Source organism: Cynocephalus volans, chromosome 9 (assembly GCF_027409185.1).
Source record: "Cynocephalus volans isolate mCynVol1 chromosome 9, mCynVol1.pri, whole genome shotgun sequence".
In the NCBI taxonomy this organism is placed as follows: Eukaryota; Metazoa; Chordata; class Mammalia; order Dermoptera; family Cynocephalidae; genus Cynocephalus; species Cynocephalus volans.
Window position 1 is genome coordinate 16,044,332 of NC_084468.1, and position 25,107 is coordinate 16,069,438.

A 25,107-nucleotide genomic window follows, 5' to 3' on the forward strand; every position below is an offset into this window, starting at 1 on the left:
AGAAATTTCTGTGATATTTCACAGAACAGTAGATTCTGGTTCAAAATTCAGGACACAATTTAATATCTGATCATCTATCACTCTGTAACTTGTTTTCCAGAGACAGTTGTTTTTCTCATCTCGGATATTTGTATTTTGCATTGGGAGCATTAGGTATTGAGATATTAGTCTAGGACATAAATGATGAGGAGCATATGGTCACGGGGGTGTGTGAGAGCACATCCTTCCCATGACTCAGCCCATCATGCACTTGTGGAAGTTTCTAGCCCTTAATTTGAAAGTTCTTAAAATTACATACCAACTTTCCTATTAGACATCTTGACATAATTGAGTGAAAAAGATGCAATTGTGTTAAAACGATAGTAGAAAATGAGTTGCAGTCTGTGACATTATGGAGGTGGATATTCTGCATTGTCAGGGCATCATGAGTGCTACCAATTGTACTTTGATCAATCAATCTGAAGGAGCAGGCACAGGGTATGCTTTGAAGTCTGCTTCTCAGGAAAACAGCCTGCTTAGATGTTTGTTAACCAGTGGAGGGGTAGCCTGGTATTGCTGTTTGTCTCATGGGCAGTCATTTCTCTTCATGTTGTAAAAACAGAACCACGGACTCTGAAGACTTTGTTCTAGGAAGTTATTCAATTCTGCAGCAAACTAATATTTCTATGCTCTCTTATAGAGACATCTCAAATGTACTTTTTATCTCTCACACCTAATTTATGCAAAGACTCTCATGCCCTAGGGGCTATTCTGCTTCTTAACAGATTCACTTTGATGACAACTAAATGTGGCAGGTATTCCAGGCACACACATAACAGTTCATCCAGGGATAGTTTAGCTTCAACATTCTCTCACATGCAGGAGAATTCTCAGCCTAATGTTCTGGTTGAAATGTGTAGATTGTGTTTCCTTTTTCATATCTTCCCATCAGAAACATCATCTCCTAACTTATTGTGGACCTCATTGTTGGGTTGGGAGTGAGGAAAACTTTAGATTGACTGTCAAAAAATAGCCATTTGATTCTGCGTAGGTCATTGAGTAAACTCTGTGCCTCAGACTTTGAATCTGTAAAATGAGCTGGTGGTAGTGGGGAGGCAGGGTTGGATGAGATGGTTTCTCCACGGCTTCAAATACCACCTCCATGCTAAAATTTATACATATGAAAACTCTGGTCAGTTGTAGAAACATAGGCGGACATTCAAATATTTCTTAAATATCTCAAGGCCAACATGCAGACATAAGCCCATCATTTCAGCAGTTTTCTTGTGTTCCCTGTGGCTGTGAATAATGCCATCATCCCTTCAGTTACCCAGAAGGTACTTAGACATCATGGGTATTATAACTTCATTACCTACCACATACAAGTCTGTGGGAGCATTTGCCCTGAACTTCTCTTTCGTGGATCCTGTGTTAGATTGAGCATAATGAACTTAAAATTGAAATTGGAGCATTGTTTAATGAGACAACATTTTTGCATTTTTGTAACTTTCCTCTTTTTTTTTGGCAGTTGGCCAGTACAGGGATCTACACCCTTGACCTTGGTGTTATAACATCATGCTCAAACTAGCTGAGCTAACAAGCCAGCCCTATATTTTCCCTTTGAATAGCTATAACTTCTCCCTGTTCAGATGAGCTCGTGAGATTAAAGTAAGATATGAGAAGGATATAATAAGGAAACAGAAGAGAGAAAAAAGGGGAAGTAGAAAGCTCTTTTCTGGGTTGGGTGCAAGACATGAAAAGGACAACTGAAGAGCAAGGGTGGGATGCCTCCATACCGTTTCCCACTCACCCCCTTTCAGAGGAGACTTATACTCTGCTCATTACTGGCACAGCCTGAGGAAGTTCCATCCCTGCATTTATCAAGACATCAGTGTATTTCTGTGATGCATGGAATGTAGTTTATACATGACTAAAGAAGGTACATTGATGGGTTGAGTGGCCTCCCAGAACCTTCAAACCTGGTGTGATGTAGAAAAGCACAGAAATGTTGAGAAAACAGGTACACAAATAGAGTGTTGGAGTTGAAATGAGGAGGACACATGTGAGGGGACTTTGGGAACCCAGGACTAGAAGCTCTGGCACATATGGTGTAGTAGATTGAATTGTCCCTCCAAAACTTATTGAAGCTTGAATTGTGTCCCCCAAGTTTTATGTATTAGAAACTTAGCGCCCACTATGACTGTTAGGAGGGTGGGAAATCCTACTATGGTCATTGAAAGGTGGAGCCTTGAAGATGTGACTGGACTGTAAGACCATGATGTAGTGAATGGATTAAAAATGGTGGTCAGGGGCATGATTTGGAGGGTTTTAAAAGAAGAGGAGAGTCTCTCTCTCTCTCTCTCTCTCTCTCTTGCTTCCTCTAGCCATGTGATCTGCTTGTACCCGCTATCTGCCTGATGCTTTCCGCCATGAGCAGTAACAGCCTGAGGCCCATGCCAGATGCAGCTGTCCCAGAATCATGAGCCAAATAAACCTATGTTCTTTCTAAATTACCCAGTCTCATATATTCTGTTATAGCAACACAGAACGGACTAATACATATGGTAACAGTAAGTAGAATGAAAACACAATCAGGCAGGTACTTTTGTCTCTTTTGCTGATTGCTGTATATTTTGAGAACTTAGACTATTGCCTGGTATCCAATAAATATTTATTGAATAAAATAAGTGAAGAAATACACATAAAAGAAACTGATGAGATCAACTGTACTTCAGTGGACGTTGTCACAGAATGTCTAGTGACCAGGCAGAGTGAAGAACATCTTTGGGAGACACGAGAAGTCCCTGATACCAACAGAAGAATCCAAAGCTGATGCCAACTTGGTATGTAAGCCCTCCAGACCCACATCAATGAACTTCTTAAGAGCAAGGGAAGGGGAAATGAATCCAGAATTATTTGTGCTTAAACTGATAAAAGATCTTTTTAAAAAATAAAACATTCATTATCTTTAATTGACTATTTTAAGTCTTTTTCTCCTATCAACAGGAATGGAGACTTGAGAGAACATAAAATTAGTTGCAGAAAAGAAAGTTGTAATGTATAACTTTGATGTCACTACAATTACTGTCATCTTCTGCCTTCTCTCTACTTCCAGTTTTGTTCCTTTGTAAAACCCTTTAATGGATCTGTGTTATATGGCAGAAAATTTAACATTCAGATCCCATGTGGCCTTATCTATGTCTTCGGTCTCATCACTCGTCTCCCCTGTATTTCTTTTGCATTCTCCATTTTGAAGCCACGTTAGGCATCTGTCCTAGGGGAAAGTGACTATAAATATTTGGTCCAGTTAGGGGCACCCTTTTCTAATTCACATCAAAGTGTTATATGGACTAGAATGGTCAGCTTCCCATTGCCAGCACCTACACACGGACACATACGCTCTCTCTCTTTCTCTCTCTCTTCCTCTAATTGATGCATGCACTCAATCTCAAATCATGTGTTAGTGTTCATAGTTTCTCCAAAACCCTCAGACCTTTAGTTTTACTATTTCTCCATTCATCTACCACCTCTTCACCCATCCCCTCCACTTTGATGAACTTCTCTCTATACATTTAAAAAATTCCAACAGTGTTACCTCCTCTGTTAATCCTTCCCTTTTCTTCATCCAGTGGCAAAACTTAGCATTCTGTTCTTTGTGCCCACTTCTACCTTGTGTATACTTCTACCCCAGAAGCTATTATACTGTTTCCTTTTCATGTGAAAATAAGTAGCATTGTAATCAGTTATTTAGAGTTATGGATTGTGTGTTATTCATCTTTGTATCTCTAGGAACTATATGGACTTAGCATGGTCTCTGGCCCATGTTAGGACAAAATAATGTTTGTTCAGTGAATGTTCTCTGTAGTCTCCTCCTGCTCTAATGAGCTGAGATTAAAATAAATGAATTAGATTAAGTGGATTAAGATTAGCCAGAGAAGTGGATTGAGTTCCAAAAGAAACCTCTAGGACACCATGAATTACCTGATATTAATGAAACTGCTCAATATTTACTGGACCTGAGATAAGTCAAAGTAAGTTCCTGTGTAAAGAGGTGATACAGTGGATATGACATTGCTAAATCTGGGTCCCAGCTCTTGTTTCAGCCACACATGAGCTATGCAACCTTGGGAAAGTATCTGAACATAGTTGACTTCACTTTCCTCTTTTATTTGAGGAAACATAATACCTATCTTTAAATGGTGGTTACAAATAAAAAAATGTGATGATGTACAATTTTTGGAGACTGTAAAGCAATATTGTTTCTCAGGATAATGTCTTTTGGCAAGTTCCCTGGTCCCTTTTCATTCCTCCTTCAAATCAGAAGCAGAAATGCAAATCATAAAATAGGAAGTGAAGGGTATTGATTGGGAGAATAAAATAAGAAACACTTTTATAATAACCAGTATTATAATCATTGCTAAGATTGGCTCTCATTTTGTAATGAAACATGATTCTGTGAAATAGTAGTTAGCTAAATGTCAAATGAAGGTTATTTCATTAAAATGCTGTTTTAATCCAATCAAGCAAAGACAAGCTCATGCCTCTATTACTATCACAGAGTACAGCTATTAGTGCATTTTGTGTTTATGCAATTTTCTTTGGCTGGAGGAGTTTCTGCTATTCTTTATTCAGCTTTCCTACATCAGACCAAATTGGCTCAGATTCTTTGTGCTAATGAAAAAATTACACATTTCAACATATAATATATATTAAAGTAATTCTATAATGTAATATGTGTGTATGTATAATTTGAATCATTGTTTAAAAACAGAACGTGTTAACTAAAAATGGATTAAAGACTTAAGTATAAGACCTGAAACTATAAAATTACTAAAAGAAAACATAGGGGAAACACTTCAGGAAGTAGGACTGGGCAAAGACTTTATGAATAAGACCCCAAAACAAAGGCAACAAAAGGAAAAATAAACCAATGAGATTATACCAAACTATAAAGCTTCTACACAGCAAAAGGAACAATTAGTAGTGAAAAAAACATACAGAATGGGAGAAAGTACTTGCAAACTATTCATCTGATGAGGGATAATGTCCAGAATATACAAGGAACTCAAGCAATTTAACAGTAAAACAACAACAACAACAACAACAACAACAACAACAACAACAAGTAGCCTGATTAAAAAACAGTCAAAGGAGCTAAACAGGCATATCTCATATGAAGATATATAAGTGGCCAACAGACACACAACAAAATGTTCAACATCACTAAGCATCAGGGAAAGCAAATCAAAACCACATTGAGATATCATCTCATCCCAGTTAGACTAGCTGTTATCAAAAGATAGAGATTAACAAATGCTGACTACACTGTTGGTGGGACTGTAAATTAGTGCAGCTATTATGGAAAATAGTATGGAGATTTCTCAAACAACTACAGATAGAACTGCCATATGATCCAGCAATCCCACTGCTGGGTGTATACCCAAAGGAATGGAAATCACCATGTCGAAGGGACACCCTCACTCTCATGTTTATCACAGCTCTATTTACAACAGCTAAGAGTTAGAACCAACCTAAATGTCCATAGACAGATGGAAAATGTGGTATATATACACAATGGAATATGATTCAGCCATAAAAAAGAAATGAAATTTCGAGATTTGCAGCCAAACGTATTAGCTTGGAGAAAATTATGTTAAGTGAAATAAACCAGACACAGAAAGAGAAATACCACATGTCCTCCCTCATAAGGCTAAAAAATAAAGTAATAAATTAAAGAAAAAGAAATATGCAGCAACAATCATAATAATTCATTTAACTTTCAAAAGGAAAGAATAGAATTGAGGCCACCAGAGGTGGGAAAGTGGGAAGGGGAGGGGGGGTGAGTGAGAAATTGATAAAGGGAAACAAAAAATGATTACATTATTTAATGATAAATACAGTAATTATCCTGATTTGAGCATCACATATTGCACACGGTATTGATATTCAATGCTGTACCACACAGACATGTACAGCCAATTGTGTTTCAATTTAAAAAAAAGGAAAAAAAAGCAACAACCCTGAAATGTACATTAACACATGAAATGAATGATATCATGAAGCCCAGAACATTGGGGGCAGGTGTACTGGGCTCATATTTATTGTGTCTCTACTAATTATTAAGAGGATGACTTTAGGCTGATTACTTAGAACACTCAGCCTCCTATAACCCCATTTGTAAAAGGGGAGAAAAGGATTTGTCTTACAGAGTTGTTTTGAGGAATCAACGGGGTGACATTTGTAAAGTGTATATGAGAGACACCCAAATATTAGCAATCCTAGGACCCTCTCCTTTAAAAATGTCTCTAAATCCAAACAAATTAAGCATTTGTTTCATATAAAATTTTGTTGAATACATTCTCACTTGTCATGCCCATAACTTGCTTTAGATCATAGTTATAACAATTATTTCGGTTTTGTTGTTTTTTAAGAAAGGCAGTACCTGTGCCTGAATCTTGATAAATTGTCGGCCTCCTCTCCCACTCATTCCTCCTTCTCTTTCCATACTGACTTGACAGATGAGTAAGTGGAGATGAATCAAAGGTGCTCCAGAAGTCATATGCTAGTGTACCTTCCAAGCACCCCTTTTTATAAAAAAAATGAAGTAAATGTTACTTTACTTTTATTTCTAATCTTTTTATTTTGTTCTATTGAGGCAAAATTTAGGGATTCAAAAAATCTGATAAAATAATGGACGTGATAAGAAACACATTCATTGCTAATCCATAGCATCTTTGCTCTGGACTTCTTGCTGATAAGCCAGAGCGATGGCTTCACCAGTAGAGTAATGATAAGTATCTTCAAAAGAGTTCACTTCTTTGTCTTTTTAGCACATAAATAGAAAAACTGTTTTATGTCAACTGAATGATGTTAGCCCCATTTCTACCTCATCTCTTTGACTTTTTTCTTATCCTTTTTTCCTTTTTCAAAGCTTTTATTTTTTGCATACATCATATATATACACATACAGAAATATATGAGAACGAGCATGTGTATATTTTGCATGTATATATGCACACATACATATAAACGCGGATCTATATGTGTGTGTATACACTTATATACGCACATATATATCTATATATCTATATCTATCTGTCCATCCATCCATCCTGAGAACCACTGCTCAGTATAATTCATGGTCTCGCACACAATTCTAGAGTTTTAGATTTGGGAGGGACTATTGGTAACTGACATTTTTTTCTTTCATAAATATCATTTCAGAATTTTCTCTAAAATATCTCCCTGGTAATTGCAAACTCTGCTTTATTCCCAGCCACCTGGGCAAATGACTATGAATGTTATGAGATGGAATTTTCTTCTCAATTTGTTCTTGTTTGAAAAAATACACCATGTTGGATCCAAGCTATCCATAGAAAGATGCAAGATCGACCTAGAAGCTTCCAGAGACAAAGGAATACAAAGAGGCCCTCTATAAATTATCTTCAGGGTTCAGAGGAACTAGAGGCACTGGAAATAGAGACACTAGAGACATTCAGGGATGTAGTCAATGTGCAATAAATAGAATCCCAGAGTTTCAATCCAGTGTTTTCAGCAACAATCTCACTTTTTCTTTTTAAAGATTTTATTTTTCCTATAATGTTGCTAATGGTAGAAATTTAAAATATTTTCTAAAAAGAAAATATTTTCAGTAGATGATAAATGACAATATAGATATTTAATCAATTTTTGTTTCAGATGTCATAAAACATGCCTTAATAGGAAGATTAGTTGATTAGTTATGTGAGCCAATGATCATCAGTTTATTGATCCAGCCACTCATCCAATAACAATTATTGAACATTTATCACGAGTCTAACTCTTTGCTGGGCTTGAGAATGAATATTATAATGAAGACCTAGTCCATGCCCTTAAGGTATTTATAGCTTACCAGAGGCTAAAAGACAGTTATAGAAGGGACTGTAATTTAAGGTGAAATACAGTAATGACATGGCATGGGGCACGATAGGGGCACAGTCGATTACCTCTGGGGTATGGAGATGGGTATGAAGAGAGAAGGAGGACTTGACCCAACGCTAATGGGGAAGACAGTTAATTCTGAGTTCTGACAACAAACTGGAGATAAATATAAAGAGATAAGAGAAGTAATAACGATTGAGAAACTAATTTTGTTAGGTAGTTTTATGCATGAAGGAGGTAGAAAGAGGTAAAACTAGACAAGTAGCATGAGAATTGATCTTGAAGGACACTGAACATCAGAGTGTAGAGTTTGGTTATGAAGCAAAGGGAGTCATTGAATGTTCTATGCCTAAATGCTTGGAGAGGAAAATGAGTCAGAGAGAGCTACTTTGCAGGGGTGGGGGGAGCATTATCACATGAGCTGAGTGGAGAATTTTCAGCAAAAGGTGGTTAATAAAGAGTTTGAATAAGGTTGGTATATGTGCACATACATATACGCAAACACTGGAGTAAGAGATTATAAGGTGACATTTAAGAATATAGTTAGAATGGTTTTGGTGGAAGCCAAGTTCAAATAAGTTGTGAGGCAGTGACTGAACAGCCTGTAAGTAGTGGACATAGAAATCTTGATAAATATTTTGGGAAATTTGCTAGTGTTCTTCCACCAGCATCCATCATGGTACCCACCACACAGTGAACGTTCAGTCAATATTTGTGGAATGAATAAGAGAAAGATGAATAAACTTGATAAGGCACATGTTTTCTCTTTGTGGAATTACCTGTAGCTACACTTACCACACACACAGAGCCAGCCACCTTGTTCAGTAAGAAAAAAATGAATCTGCATGTCTGACAATTTGAAATGTATATCTATATTTGAAAATATTTAGAGAATTTATAGAAAATTAATATAGTGAGAAGAGTCAGGCTTTGTGAAGTTTAATATTTGCTCTATTAGGTGAATTCTTTAATCTTTCTTTGCCTCAGTTTCCTCCATTCTGGAGAATGGAAGTAATAGAGATGGTAGCTCACAGCAATGTAATGAGGATTATGCACTAATAAATGTAAAGTGCTTAGAACAGGCTTGCACACATGGTGCACAGTATATTAATGTTTGGCCACAATTATATTTATTATTATTATAAAATCTACTTTGTAGGATAGTGAGGTCCCTTTACTATTTGCATTTCACTTTAAAATTTACAAATCGTGTTTACATATAACATCTTAATTGCTTTCTACATCGTTCTTCCACTCCTTCCATGCTATCAGTGAGAAAACTTAGATCTGTTAAGTTAACTGACCTGTCTACGGTAGTAGAACTGAGTCTCAAATTCCAATCTTCTAGTGAACAGCTATTAATTTCCAGATGGTCACTGTGTAGCAGACATTACTTTAAGAACTCTGTAAAAATAATCCCATTTAATTGCTATTAAATAAGAGTAGGAAAGGAAACAGAGGATCAGAGAGGTTAAATGCCTTACCTAAAATCATACAGCTAGAAAGTCATGGGGGAGAATTTGAAGTCAGGTTTCATGTCTTCAAAGCCCATGCTCTTAGTCATCAGGCCAGAAGTTTCCTAATGTGAAATGTGAGGAAGAGAAAGTGGTCACTTGGTAAAGTGGGAGGAAAAGCATCTATAAGTGTGCTCAGTGGACTAAATCTTCTCAGCTTCCCCAGATCTCAATTTGGGATCTCTGCTGCAGGCTGATGCCTTTCCAAATAATGACATGTGAGAGCTAAGATCTTCTCTCTGCCTTCATTTATGAAGCCCATCTCTCTGACTTCACTGGCCCTGCTCCGCCTTGGCTCTGAGTAAACAACAACAGACATAAACCCTTTGTGAAGGTGCAGAGAAGAGCTGTTTCCCATCGGGTCACTGTAGGCAGCCTGGGCTGCCAACTTCCCATCAAAGCCTCATAAACCCTTTTATGAGGTCCATAAAATGCTGCCTACTCCTTTTAGGGGAGAAGAGGACAGCCATCGGATCCAACTCATGCTGGTTTCAATGGCTTCATTTCCATACATCAGACTCCTAGGAAAACCCAAAGCAGGCACAGCCAAATCATAAAGTGGTCTTTGTGTTTCTACAGTGTTCTTTCACCAGGCCTTCATGCCCTGTGATGCACAGGAGTGTATGATTACTCTGGAGAGCAGTTCTGGGTGGCAGAGTCAGCAGGAAGAATTGCTAGGAACCATGTCTCCTGTCCAGAGCTGGAAGGATGTTGGCTGCATAGTGGGTCTGTTTTTTCCCAGGGACATTGAGAGGGAAGGACACTTCCTGGCAATTTCTCATGTTTTTTCCACCACAGTTGAAATCTGCGCCTATTTGCGTCCATGTTCCTAGTATAGATTGTGATTGCCAAAAGAAAGATAATCACATTGTTAGTTGGGCTCATGGAGCTGCCCAGCTTCCAATGTCCTCTCATCTAACTTCCTCACATATTGATTCATCTCTGCTTTGTCATAGAGAACCAGATAATTTTAAAATTGAAGGGATGGGAATATAGTTGGAAGGCAATTTGCAGGTAACCTAACTCTCCAGTTAGTAAGTATTTTCACGCCACTTGCTGTGGATTGAATGTTATCCCCAAATTCATGGAAGCTTGACTTCCATTGTAACAGTGTTAAGAGGGTGGGAAATCTGATTATGGGATTTGAAAGATGAGGTCTTAAAGAGGTTTTTGGATCTTGAGGACCTTGCCCTCGTGAATAGATTAATCCATTCATGGAGTAATGTAAAGTTTTAATGGGTTATTAGTGAGTGTTTCTGATGGCTTTATAAGGATAGGAGAGCAAGTTAACTCTCATTCATGACATTCCCCTCTGGTGATATCTTGCACTGCCACAGGACTATGTAGGGAGTCCCCACCAAGAAGGTCCTCACGAGATGCGCCCCCTGGACCATGGAGTTCCCAGCCTTTGCAACTGTAAGACATAAATTTAATTTTCTTATCAATTACCCAGTTTCAGGTATTCTGTTATAAGCAACAGAAAATGGACTAATACACCACTATACTATAAGCTCCCTTAAGGACAGACATTATTTCTATTTATTTATCTGCAAGTGTCGACTATTGAGTCTGATATATATTTGTATTTATATGAGAGAGAGAGAGAGAGAGAGAATGCACAAAACTGTTTAATAAAGGAGAAGCCTGAGAGTACCAGCCCACATACCCCCAGTCAGCTGCACCGGAACAGACAGGAGCCATAGAACCTCCAGCCCAGGTCAGTTCCTGTCACCTAGAGAGGCCCTAGAGCTGCCAGGCCCACACTCCCTGAGTCAGCCATGCCAGAACAGGTAGATGCCGCAGGACCTCCAGCCCAGATCAGTCCTTGCAGCCTAGAGAGGCCTGAGAGCTGCCAGGTCCACATGCCCTGAGTCAGTCATGCCAGAACAGGCAGGCAGCATGAGACCCCCAGCCCAAGCCAGTGCCTACCACCCAGAGAGGGCTGAGAGCTGCCAGACCCACACACCCCAAGTCAGCTGCATGAGAAAAGGCAGGCAAAGTAGGACCCCCAGCCAAGGCCAGTCCACACCTCCTACGGAGTCCTGAGAGATTCTGGGCCCACACATCTCAAGTCAGCCATGCCAGAGCAGGCAGGTGCTGTGGGACCCCCCCAGCCCAGGCTAGTCCCCACTGCCCAGAGAGGCCTGAGAGCTGCTGGGCCCACACACCCCATGTCAGCTACACCAGAACAGGCAGGAACCATGGGACCCCCAGCCCAGGATAGTCCCTGTCATCCTGAGAGGCCCAAGAGCTGCTGGGCCCACATGCCCCGAGACAGCTATCCTGGAACAGGCAGGCACCACATGCTGCAGTACTCCTAGCCCAGGCCAGTCTCTGCTACCCAGAGAGGTCCGAGAGCCTTTGGGCCCACATGCCATGAGCCAGCTGTGCCAGAACAGGTAGGTGCTGTGGGACCCCCAGCCCAGGCTAGTCCCTGCTGTCCAGAATTGGCAGTCCCTTCAGGATCCAGGCCAAACATCAGGGTGGAAAAAGTGGACTGTGATACCCCCTGTCACAATGATTAGCCATCAAAGGAAATATACCAGAAATACAAAAAATCAAGAAAAGACATCACCATCAAAGAAAAATAATAACTCTAAAAGTCTAGATCCTATCAAATGGGAAGTCCTTGAAATGACTGACGAGGAATTTTGAGGCAACAATTCTAAGGAAACTAAATGAAATACAAGAAAACTCAGTTAGCCAACATAATGGAATGAGAAAAAAATATACAGGACCTGGAAGAAGAAATGTATAAAGAAATCAAAGCCCTGAAAAAGAATGTAGCAGAGCTTTAGAAGCTGAAGGATTCATTCAACAAAATAAAAACCACAATAAAGTCTAACCAGCAGGTTAGAGCAAGCAGAAGAGAGAATTTCTGATCTTGAAAATGGGTTGTTTAAATTAACACAGGCAGACCAGAAAAAAGAAAAAAGAATTTAAAAAATTGAAGAAAATCTAGGAGAGATAATAGACAATCTTAAGCACTCAAATATATAAATCATGGGTATTCCAGAAGGGGAGGAAAAAGGAAATGGCATTGAAAACATATTCAATGAAATAATAGCAGAAAACCTCCCAGGTATAGGAAAAGTCACAGATCTTCAGATTCAGGAGGCCCAAAGACCCCCAAACATTCAACCCCAAAAGGACCTCTCCAAGACATGTTATAGTCAAACTGGCAAAACTCAAATATGAAGAAAGAATCTTAAAAGCTGCAAGAGAGAAGCATCAAGTCTCCTATAAGGCAGCCCAAATCAGACTCACATCAGACTTTTCATCAGAAACCCTAAAAGCCGGAAAAGAATGGGATGATATATTCAAAATACTAAAGGGCAAAAATTGCCAGCCAAGAATACTTTACCCAGCTAGACTATCCTTCTAAAATGAAGACAAATAGTATATTTCTCAGACAAACAGAAACTGTGAGAGTTCACTACCACATGACCAGCCTTACAAGAAATTCTCAAGGGAGTGTTGGGTTTGATACCTGAAAAATAACCATCACTGCAATGAATACTCAAGAAAGAACAAAACCTACCTGTAAAACAAAAACACTAACAATAAAGAGAAAAAATAGTTTATCTACCACCCCAACAAACCAACAACACAGAAGACAAACAGAAAATCAGAAAGAAAGGATCAAAACATACTTAAGACATCTAAGCAAAAATCAGTAAAATGCTAGGAGTAAATCAACACTTTTCAATAACAACTCTAAATGTAAAAGGATTAAATTCCCCACTCGAAGACACAGACTGACTGCTATATTAAAAAGATGGACCCAACAATATGCTGCCTTCAAGATACCTCACCTGTAAAGACACACATGGACTAAGAGTGAAAGAATGGAAAAAGATATACCATACAAATAGAAATGAAAAACCAGATGGAGTAGCTATTCCTATATCACATAAAATAGATTTTAAACCAAAAATGATAAAAAGAGATAAAGGCCACTATATAATGATAAAAGGATCTATCTATCAAAAAGACAGTTAACATAAATATATACGCACCCAATGTCGGAGTAGTGAGGTTTATAAAGCAAACACTATTAGATCTAAAGAATGAGATAGACACTAACACCATAATAGTGGGGAAACTGAACACCCCACTCTCAACATTGGACAGATCATCTAGGCAAAAATTCAATAGAGAAACACAAGATCTAAACAGCACTTTAGGCTAATTGAACTTGGCAGATATCTGCAGAACATTCCATCCAACAACCTCAGAATATTTATTCTTCTCATCAGCCTATGGAACATTCTCCAGGATAGACCACGTTAGGTCACAAAGCAAATCTCAACAAATTCAAAAAAATTGGAATTATTCCATGCATTTTTCAGATCACAATAGACTAAAATTAGAAGTCAATAACAAACAAAACTCTAGAAACTATACAAACACATGGTAATTAAACAACATTCTACTTAATGACATGTGGGTCCAAGAAGAAATTAAACAGGAAATCAAAAAATTTCTTGAAACTAATGAAAATAATGATACATCATACCAAAACCTGTAGGATACTGCAAAGGCAGTACTAAGGGAGAAATTTATGGCATTAAATGCTTACTTCAGAAGAATGGAAATATGGCAAATAAACAAACTAACACTTCACCTTAAAGAACTAGAAAAACAAGAACAACCCAAACCCAAAGTTAACAGACAGAAAGAAATAATTAAGATCAGAGCAGAACTAAATGAAATAAAACGTGAAAAATGATACAAAAGATCAATGAAACAAAAAGTTGGTTTTTTGAAAAGATAAATAAATTTAACAAACCTTGAAAGAGGCTAAGGAGAGAGAAGACCCAAATAACAAAAATTAGGAACGAAAAAGGTGATATTACAACAGGTACCTCAGAAATACAGGGAATCATTAGAGACTGCTATAAATAACTATATGCCAACAAATTTGAAAATCTGGAGGAAATGGATAAATTTCTGGACACATGCAAACTACCAAAACTGAGCCAAGAAGATGTAGAAAATCTGAACAGACCAATAACAATAAAAGAGATTGAAGCTGTTATCAGAAGGCTCCCAACAAAGAAAAGCCCAGGACCAGATGGATTCACAGCAGAATTCTACCAAAAATTCAAAGAGGAATTGACACCAATTCTCTACAAACTATTCCAAAAGATTGAAACAGAGGTCATTCTCCCAAACTCATTCTATGAGGCAAACATCACCTTGATACCAAAACCAGACAAAGATACAACTAAAATAGAAAACTACAGGCCAAAACCTTTGATGAATATAGACACAAAAATCCTCAATAAAATGCTAGCTAACAAAATACAGCAACACATACACAAAATTATACCCCATGATCAAGGGGGATTCATCACAGGGATGCAAGGCTGGTTCAATATATGCAAATCAATAAATGTGATACACCACATCAATAAAAGCAAAGATGAAAACAATATGATCATTTCTATAGACACTGAAAAAGCGTTTGCCAAAATTCAACATTCATTCATGATAATGACTCTCTATAAATTAGGTATAGATGGAAGGTATCTCAAAACAATTAAAGCCATATATGATAAGCCCACTCCCAATATTATCCTGAACAGGAACTAGACAAGAATAGGAACTAGACAAGGATGCCCACTCTCACCACTCCTATTCAATATAGTGTTGGAAGGACTAGCCAGGGCAATCAGAAAAGAGAAGGAAATAAAGGGCATCCGGATTGGAAAAGATGAAGTCAAACTGCCCCTTTTTGCAGATGATGTAATCTTATATATTGAATAGCCTAAATCCTCTACAAAAAATCTCTTAGAGTTGATAAATGATTTCATCAAAGCTGCAGGATACAAAATCACACAAAAAAATCAATAGCATTTCTTTACTCCAACAGTGAACCTGCAGAAAAAGTAATTAAGAAAGCTAGTCCATTTACAATAGCCACCAAAAAAATAAAATACTTAGGAATAAAGTTAACCAAAGATATGAAAATTCTCTATGAAGAGAAGTACAAACCACTGTTGAGAGAAATTAAAGATGAAACAAGAAGGTGGAAAGATATCCCAAGAAGGTGGTAAGATAACCCATGCTTTGGATTGGAAGAATTAACATTGTGAAAATCTCCATATTACCCAAAGTGATCTACAGATTCAATGCAATCCCCATCAAAATTACGATGACATTTTTCTCAGAAATGGAAAAAAACTATACAGATATTTATATGGAATAACAAAAGACCATGCATAGCCAAAGCGATCCTCAGCAAAAATAAAAAATAAAGTAAATAAAGCTGGAGACATAACACTACCTGACTTTAAATAATACTACAAAGCTATAGTAACCAAACAGCATGGTACTGGCATAAAAACAGACACATGGATGAATGGAATATATAGCGAACCCAGAAATCAACCCATATACCTACAGCCATCTGATCTTTGACAAAGGCACCAAGTCTACACACTGGGGAAGAGACTGCCTCTTCATCAAATGGTGCTGGGAAAACTGGATATTCATATGTAGTAGAATGAAACTAGACCCATACCTCTCACCATATACCAAAATCAACTCAAAATGAATTAGAAAATTAAATATACATCCTTAAACAATAAAATTCCTTAAAGAAAACATAGGGGAAATACTCCAGGAAGTAGGATTGGCTACAGACTTTATGAATATGACTCTAAAAGCACAGGCAACCAAAGGAAAAATAAACAAATGGGATTATATCAAACTAAAAAGCTTCTGCACAGCAATAGAAACAATCAACAGAGTGAAAAGACAACCAACAGAGTGGGAGAAAATATTTGCACAATATACATTTGGTGAAAGATTAATAGCCAGAATATACAAGGAACTCAAACAACTTTACAGCATAAAAAAAAAAAAAAATCCCAATTAAAAAATGGGCAGAGGAGCTGAAAAGGCATTTCTCAAAGGAAGATATATAAATGGCCAACAGACACACGAAAAAATGCTCAACATCACTCAGAATTTGGCAAATGCAAATCAAAACCACTTTGAAATACCATCTCATTCTAGTCAGGATGGCTAATATGCAAAAGACTGAGAATGATAAATGTTGACAAGGTTGCAGAAAAAAGCTTAAACTGTTGGTGGGACTGAAAAATGGTGCCGCCTTTATGGGAAACAGTATGGAGGTTCCTCAAACAATTATAGATAGATCTAACATATGACCCAGCTGTTCCACTGCTGGGAATATACCCAGAAGAATGCAAATCATCATGCCAAAGGGATACCTGTGCTCCCTGTTTATTGCAGCACTATTTACAATAGCCAAGAGTTAGAACCGGCCTAAATGTCCAACATCAGATGAGTGGATAAGGAAACTGTGGTATATCTACACAATGGAATCCTACTCTGCTACAAAAAAGAATGAAATAATATCACTCACAGCAACATGTGAAACAAGTCAGGCACAGAAAGAGAGATACCACATGTTCTCACTTATTTGTGGGAGCTGTAAATAAATAAATAAATAAATATACAGACAAATAAAGGGTGGTGGGGGAAGGAGACATAACAATCACAACAATTTCTTGAACTTGTTAAGACAAGTGAACAGATATGACGTAGTGGGGGAGGAGGGGAGAAAGGGAGGGGGAAAGAGGAATGGGTTAAGGGACACGAACATATATTGAGAAGTTAAATATGACATATATTGAGAAGTTCAAAAAAAACTGTTTAATAAAGGAATCAGTATACTTACGTGTATCAGTCAGTATATTTTAACATATGCTGTGATAACAGAGTGTTGGAGGATTTCTCTCATTCTTGCTACAAGTGGATCTCAAATTGTTTGTTCTATATCATCTTTACTCTGAAATCCAGACTGATGAAACAGCCCCTATCATGAACATTTCCCATCTCTTGGCAAAGGGAAGTGAGAACAGTTATGTAAACAATATGCTATTTTAAAAGTTTTTACTTGAGAGTGAGACACCTCATGTCCACTCACATTTCATTGGTCAATTAAAATGAAGAATAGGCCTGACTTCAAAGGAGTGGGTGATATTTAATATTTGATATTTATTTGTACTTGATGACCCTAAGATATAATTTAGGGAACATACTATTTCATTATAATTTCAATCAGGCATGACTAATCTGAAACAGGTTTATTTTGGGCACTTGAGGACAAAGCCAGTGACACAACAACAAACAAATAATGATGATTTAGAATTTAAAAGTGGAAAGATCTTCAATCATTATAGACACATTCTGTTACTGCCATCAGCTTGTATTTACCAAGACAAGGCAAAAACTTGATATATTCTAGGCATATTTTTGATAAAATGTAACTGAAACAATCACACACAGTTAACTATAAACTGCAAAAAATTGTTGATAGATACATAATACAAAAGATGTAAATTGTGACATCAGTAACATAAAGTGTGAAGGGGGAGAACTAAAAGTGTAAGGTTTTTATGTTTAATTGAAGTTAAATTGTTATCAATTTAAAATAGAATAATATAACTCTTAGAAGTTTTATGTATGCCCCATGGTAACTGTCTTATTTCATTTTATGCTGCTATAATGGAATATCTGAGACTGGGTTACTTACAAAGAACAAAGATTTATTTCTTAGTCCTGGAGGCTGAAAATTCCAATGTCAAGGGCCTCACATCTAGTGAGATTCATCTTGCTTCATTATCCCATGGCAGAAAGCAGAAGGCAAGCATAAGAGAAATAGAGATAGAGACAGAGATATAGAGATGGGGGGGAAAGAGAGAGAGAGAGAAAGGGGGCCAAACTTAGCCTATCATGAGAAAGTTACTCCCACAATAACTAACCCACTCCCTCAATAACAGCATTAATTCATTTGCAAGGGTTTTACTCTCATGACATAATCACCTCTTAAACATCTCACCTCTCACACTTCTACACTGGGGACTAAGTTTCCAACACATGGACTTTGGGGACTCATTCAAACCATTGTAGTAATCACAAATAAAAAACCTCTAGTAGATACAACACAAGATAAAGAGAAAGGAATCAAGGTATACCACTACAAAAATTCAACAAATCACAAAGGAATACAGCAAGATTGAAAGATGGGAACAACAAAACAGTCAGTAAACCATTAACAAAATGGTGACAGAAAGTCATTTCCTGTCAATAATTACTTTAAATGTACTAAATTCTTCAATCAAAAATACACAGAATAGCTAAATTAATAAAAAACCCCATTCAAAAATATGCTGTTACTACAGTTTGAATGATGATGTGCCCTTCAAAATTCATGTTGAAACTTAATCCCCAAGGCAATGGTATTAAGAGATGTGGCCTTTGGAATGTGATTTATGTCATGAGAACTCTGCCTTTGTAAATGAGATTAGCATCCTTTTAAAAGGGCTTGAGGTTACAAGGAGCATTCTATTGCCCTTCTGTCCCTTCCACCATGTAAGGATTCAATGTTATTCCCCTACCCAGAATTCAGCAACAAGGAGCCTTCTTGGAATCAGAGACCAGCCCTCATCAGACAGCAATCCCAGGAGTACCTTGATCTTAGATTTTCAGCCTCCAGAACCATCAGAAATAAGTTTTCATTGTTTATAAATAACTAGTCTGTGGTACTTAATTATAGCAAACAAAGTGCTCATTGCATACACACTTTAACCTTAAGGACACACACACAGACTGAAAATGAAGGGACAGAAAAAAATATTCCAAAAAAACAGCAACCAAAAGGAACTAGGAATGGCTATACTTATACCAGATAAAATAGACATTCAGTCAAAATCTGTCACAGGAGACAAGGTTACTATAAAATGATAAAGTGGTCAATTCCTAAAGAGGATATAACATTTATAAATATTTATGTAACCAACATTGGAGCACCCAAACATATAAAACAAACATTTACAGAACTGAAGGGAGAAACAACTAGCATACAGTAACAGCAGGGGACTTCAATACCCCACTTTCAACAATGGGCAGATCATCCAAATGAAAAGTCAATGTGAAAACACTAGAATTGAACTACACTTTAGACCAAATGGACCTAACAAAGGAATACAGAACATTCCATCCAACAGTAGCAGCATATACATTCTTCTCTAGTGCAAACAGAACATCCTCCAGGATAGATCATATATTGGATCACAAAACAAATCTTAAATTTAAGAAGATTGAAATCATTAAGTGCTTTATGGTAGTCAGAATTTTTAACCTTTTCCCCACTCCTCTTTTACCCTTGCCAAAGATGTTCAGCATAATTTCTGGAACATGTGAATATGATGAGATTTCTATGATTATGTTATGCCATTATGAACAATTGACCTTAAAATAGGGAAATTATTATTATTATTATATTTTTTAGATGATTTCTTATATATACATGTGGGATACAATATTGATTTTCAATAGTGGTGTACCATGTGTGATGGTTAGATCAGGACAGTTAGCTTATTCATCATTATAATATGCAATCATTCTTTGTATCCATTGACCAATTCTTCATTAGCCCCCCTCCCTCACCCCTCCCTTCCTCTTTTCCACCTCTAGTTTTCTAAAAGTTCAACATATTACTGTGATTGTTGTTTCTTTCTTTCTCTCTCTCTCTATTGTTTATTTGTTTATTAGACAACTACAGATAGAACTACCATATGTTCTAACAACCCCACTGGGGATATAGCCAGAGGATTGGAAAACATCAGATTGAAGAGATACCTGCACTCCCATGTTTATTGCAGCTCTATTTACAATAGTTAGGCAATAGAACCAACCTAAATGTCCATCAATGGATGACTGGATAAGGAAAATGTGGTATATATACACAATGGAATACTACTCAGCCATAAAAAAGGACGAAATTCTACCATTTGCAGCAATGAGGACAAGCCTGGAGAAAATTATTCTAAGCGAAACTGCCCAGGTACAGAAAGGGAAATACTGCATGTTCTCACTCATAACCAGGAAGTTATTTTGGCTTGTCCAGGTGGGTTCAGTGTAATGACATGAGCTCTTAAAGCTGGTGGTAAATAGAGAACTGAGAGAGATTTAAAGTATGAGGATGTGATATATCATTGCTGGCATGAAGATGAAAACTCCTGCCCTAAGGAGCTGAGATAGTCACTGGCTGTAAGCCAGCAAGAAAACCACAAGGGACTTAATTCTGCTAATAACAGAACTGAGGAATGATGAGCTTGGGAGTGGATTCTTTCCCAAAGATGCCATTCTAGCCAACATGTTGTTGTCAGTCTTGTGATGTACTGGGCATTGATCTTAGTGGTTATGACCTGTGGAACTATGAGCTAGTAAACGGTGTTATTTTAAGCCATTGGATTTGTGACAAGTTTTTAGTCAGCAATAGAAAACTATAGAAACACAGTTTCTGCATTTATGGAGTTTATATTATAATGGAGGATATATGGTATATAGTAGCTGTTCTACAAATAGTTTTTGAATAAGTGAATAGATGAACATTCAATTATTATTTACTTCACTGTTACTAATAACAGCTACCACGTGATTTTTACCATTTGCAGGCATTGATATAAGTGCTTCACATGCATTTAACCATTTAATCCTCACCACAACCCTATGTAGTAGGTTATTATTATTATCTCCATTTTAAAGGCAGGGACACAGGCACAGAGAGGTTGACAACTTGTCAAAGGTTGCAGAGATTATAAATTCAGAGCGGAGATTTAAGTCTAGGCAGTCTGACTTTAGGTTCTGAGATATTAACAACTGCTGTAAATTGCTTATCATCTGTAATAAGTGACATAAAGGAGAAATAATGGGTATTGTGTGAGGGGAGGTGACCCAGGGTCATCAGGAAAGGCTTCTGTAAAGATGTGAATTTTAAGCTAAGCTTTGAGAAGTGAGTAATGACCTAGGAAAAAAGACAGGAAACATATTTTAAAAAAGAATTTACAAGAATTCCATTGAAAAGTATAGGAGGCTGACATTTCTGTTAGTCTGTGCATGCTAGTTAAATGTATTATTTTCACCAAACTTTTATATTGAAAATAGCTTAAGGGCATATAAAGATCTGGTTAGTCCAAATTAGGGACCACTGAATGATGGCAATATGTACTCTATTGGTTTGATGGTCACATAGAAAATGGGAAAAGAAAACAAATAAAAACACTTTTTTATTGCCCTAGAATTGGAGTTGACAATACTATGGCCCATAGGCCAAATATGGCCCATTCAAGGAAGGTTTTGAAAATAAAATTTTATTGGATCACAGCCACACTCATTTGTTTACATGTTGTCTATGGCTGCTTCCACACCACAGGAGCAGAGTTGAGTAGCTGTGCAGAGACCATGTGTCCTGCAAAGCCTAAATATTTACTATCTGGACATTTTCAGAAAATATTTGCTGACTCCTGCCATACTTGAAAAATAATCTTTTCGTCAATCACATGGTACAGTATTATTTTTTTTCCAGATCTATTTTGTTAGCTTTGAAAAATATAAAGAAGCTGGCAGTTGACTTCTTGTCTGTGTAGAGATCATCTGGATGACAACGGCCTGTGGCCTAAGTCAGTGCACCTGCTTTACTAAGTGGAAGGATTTTTGAAAACACAATAATATGCTACATATTTTTAAAAATTCTAGGAGGCTTAATTTCTATGAGAGTTCTTGTGACAAATAAACTAACATATTTATAAAGAAGCATGCAGACAAACCTGAAAGTCTATAATTAGTTGTTACTGCATACAGGTCTCAGCAAAAATTAGAAGAAAAATATCAAGATGACCAGAGTTCACTGCAAATGTTTCTCTCCAAAGCATATATTTTTGTTCATAAGTATTTAGATATTTTTTAAAAAATATTTCAAATTGTTTAGATCCCTTTAATGAGTCAAGGTCTCAGATCTTTGAATTCTTTAAAACATATATCCCATAAATTCATTACATGGCCTTTTCTATAGTATCTAATATAGGAAACTAAAATAGATATAGAGAATTCTTTGTATCAAAGCAAGACTTTGTCTTACATGTACAGAAAAACATACACGTCACATGTCCAGTTCAGTATATAAATTACATGTTTATATTAAGGAACAGAAAATCACCAGGATCCTAGAAGACCCTTCATTGTCCTTTATAGTAAAAACTCACTCATAAGGGTGATGTTTATCCTCATTTCTTACACCCTACATTACTTTTGCCTGCTTTTTAAAAATCTTTTATGTTTTTTGATCAACTTGATGTTTGTGAGATTCATCCATGTTGTGTATAGTAGTAATTTGTTCATTCTCAAGGGCGTAAAGTATTTCATTGGGTAAATATATATATATATATATTCTCTGTGTGTGTGTGTGTGTGTGTGTGTGTGTGTGTGCGCGTGCGCACACAAAGGCCTTTCATGGAAAAACTTGCATTATCTTTTAATTCTATTTTTCCATGAACTTTTTGAAGTACTCTCATATAATATTTTCACTATGTTTACCCTCTGTAAAATGAGTTATCTTCCTTTAATATATTATTTCTTTCTTAGAATAAAAGAGATTGATTCATTTGAAATTTTTCTCAATAATAAATTTTAAAAATCTGTTGTCATAAAATTATTGAATCCCATATTTGGGAGAACTTCAGAGGTCATCTCCAGTATTAATTTGATAGATATGTCACTTTAATATTATCATCAACTAGACAACTAGCTTCAGTTTAATTACCTCTAGGTAAAAGAAATGTACTTCCTGAAGAGGAAGCTACTTCAGTTTTTACAAAGCTCCAATTTTCAGAAGGTCATTTCTTGTATTAAGATGAAATACAGCTCTCACGATTTTATCCCTTTGATACTAGGTGTCTGGCTATGACAAGTGCTACTGTGAGGCTAAGGCTAAGGCTGATGTCACATATCCTGCTCACAGAGCCAATTGTCTAGCTCTTAATCCTGTTTGTGATGCCAATTGTAAAGCTAGGTGACCATGCTAGTTTTCATGGCTCTTTTACCTGCTGGTAAACCTGCACCAACTGGGCTGATGGTTGCTAGGGCTGGATCTGGAGCTCCCAGAAACCTCAAGCCCATTCACAGACTAGGTCACAAACCCTTCACACACCAGGCTGGGTAACCAGATCCCTCCATGCCAGGTTGGGTCACCTTCACGCAGGTCTATAAGTTAGGCAACCGACCCCACAGTCCTTGGAAGCTGCAGATCTGGAAAAACATGGCCACGCAGGGCGGGCACCTGAGGCAGTAAAACACCAGCCAAAGTGGTGCCACCTTGCAGGCACACTTACTCCACCCACACACAATGTTTACTGAATGACCCTGAACCGGCTCCAAGGCAAGGGGAGCCTGACCAAATTGTTCCATTTTCCCAAAAATCCACCCCTTTAGGGTCCCTCGCCATAAATCTACGTGTTCAGAATCTTCTGCAATGTTCGCTTAGCAAGGGTAAATGACCCTTACAGTTACATAACCCATTGTCCGTTCAATATGCCTTAAGTCTTGCAGTTCTGTCCTTTTAACTGTCAGCTGCATATGTCTGGTTAGTATTCACCATTGGTGTGATCCTCCATGCAAATCCTGCAGTCATACTGATGGGAAGTTCAATGCATATTCAGCAAGTCAATACATTGATCATGTGACTGGTGCAATGCCTGCAGCAATAACATTATGGGCAAAAAGACAGAAGAGTTATTGGTACAAATAGGGGAAGTTCTCACCCCTCTGGTAAGATACATGCCATTTTGTCATTCTGAGAAAGGATGGTTGCAGGAGTAGGTATCTTATCTGGCTTATGATACCATACTTTATCTGCTAACACTGTTGGATCTGTAGGTTCTGCATGTAAAAGTATAGGGGAACTCATAATTGGCCATAATGATAATACAAAAGTGCCCTTAGGAATAGAGCTCTCATCTGTTCCAGGCCATGTCACCTTTACTCGAGGAGGCCAGGTACTTGTCATCCAAGGTGAAACTTGTAAGCCTTCCTCTAATCCTTTTCCCCACGGCCCTATTAAACCTACCCAGCATGTAAGGGGCACCTTTATTCTCCAAGGCCATTCCCATTGTACTGTCTGTCCCTGTTGCAAACAAGTTGGGCTGGTGAGAGAATATTTCCATTCTTTCCATATCCTGGCTTCAAAAACTTATCTCTTTTTTATCTTTTTATCTTTTAGTAGTGATTTGCAGCTGTATAGGTGCTGCAGCCCTACACAACAGAGCTTCTACTGGAGAGGGTCTGCCCTTGTGGGGTCTCTCATTTAGAATTCTGACTGTCAGCCATAATCGCCATGCCCACCCCTTCAGGGATGGTGGTTTGGTAGATAGCCCTAGTCTCTTTTTTAAAAGGCCATTTTATCATTCAATCGTTCTGCTACCTGGGGATGATATGGCACATGTAACTTCCACTGAATGGACAACTGGGAGGCCCACCGCTGAACCCAATGTCCAATAAAGTGGCTTCCATTATCACTCTCTGTGACTACAGCTGGCCATACATAGCAGCGAGGCTATTCAATGCCTTCACAGTGTTTACCTGGTCTGGGGCCTTACAAGGCCATACAAACAAAAGACCAGTAGCTGTATCAACAGCTGTGAAGATGTATCTGAAATTCTGACCTTGGTAGTGGTCCCACAAAGTCCACTTGCCATCGAATCAGGGGCACCCTTCCTCGAGTTATTTGGCCATCTGTATGGGGCACCCACTGGGGGTGTGGACTCTCTTGAGCACACACTGGACAAGCACAACAAACATTCATTACATTTTCCCATTT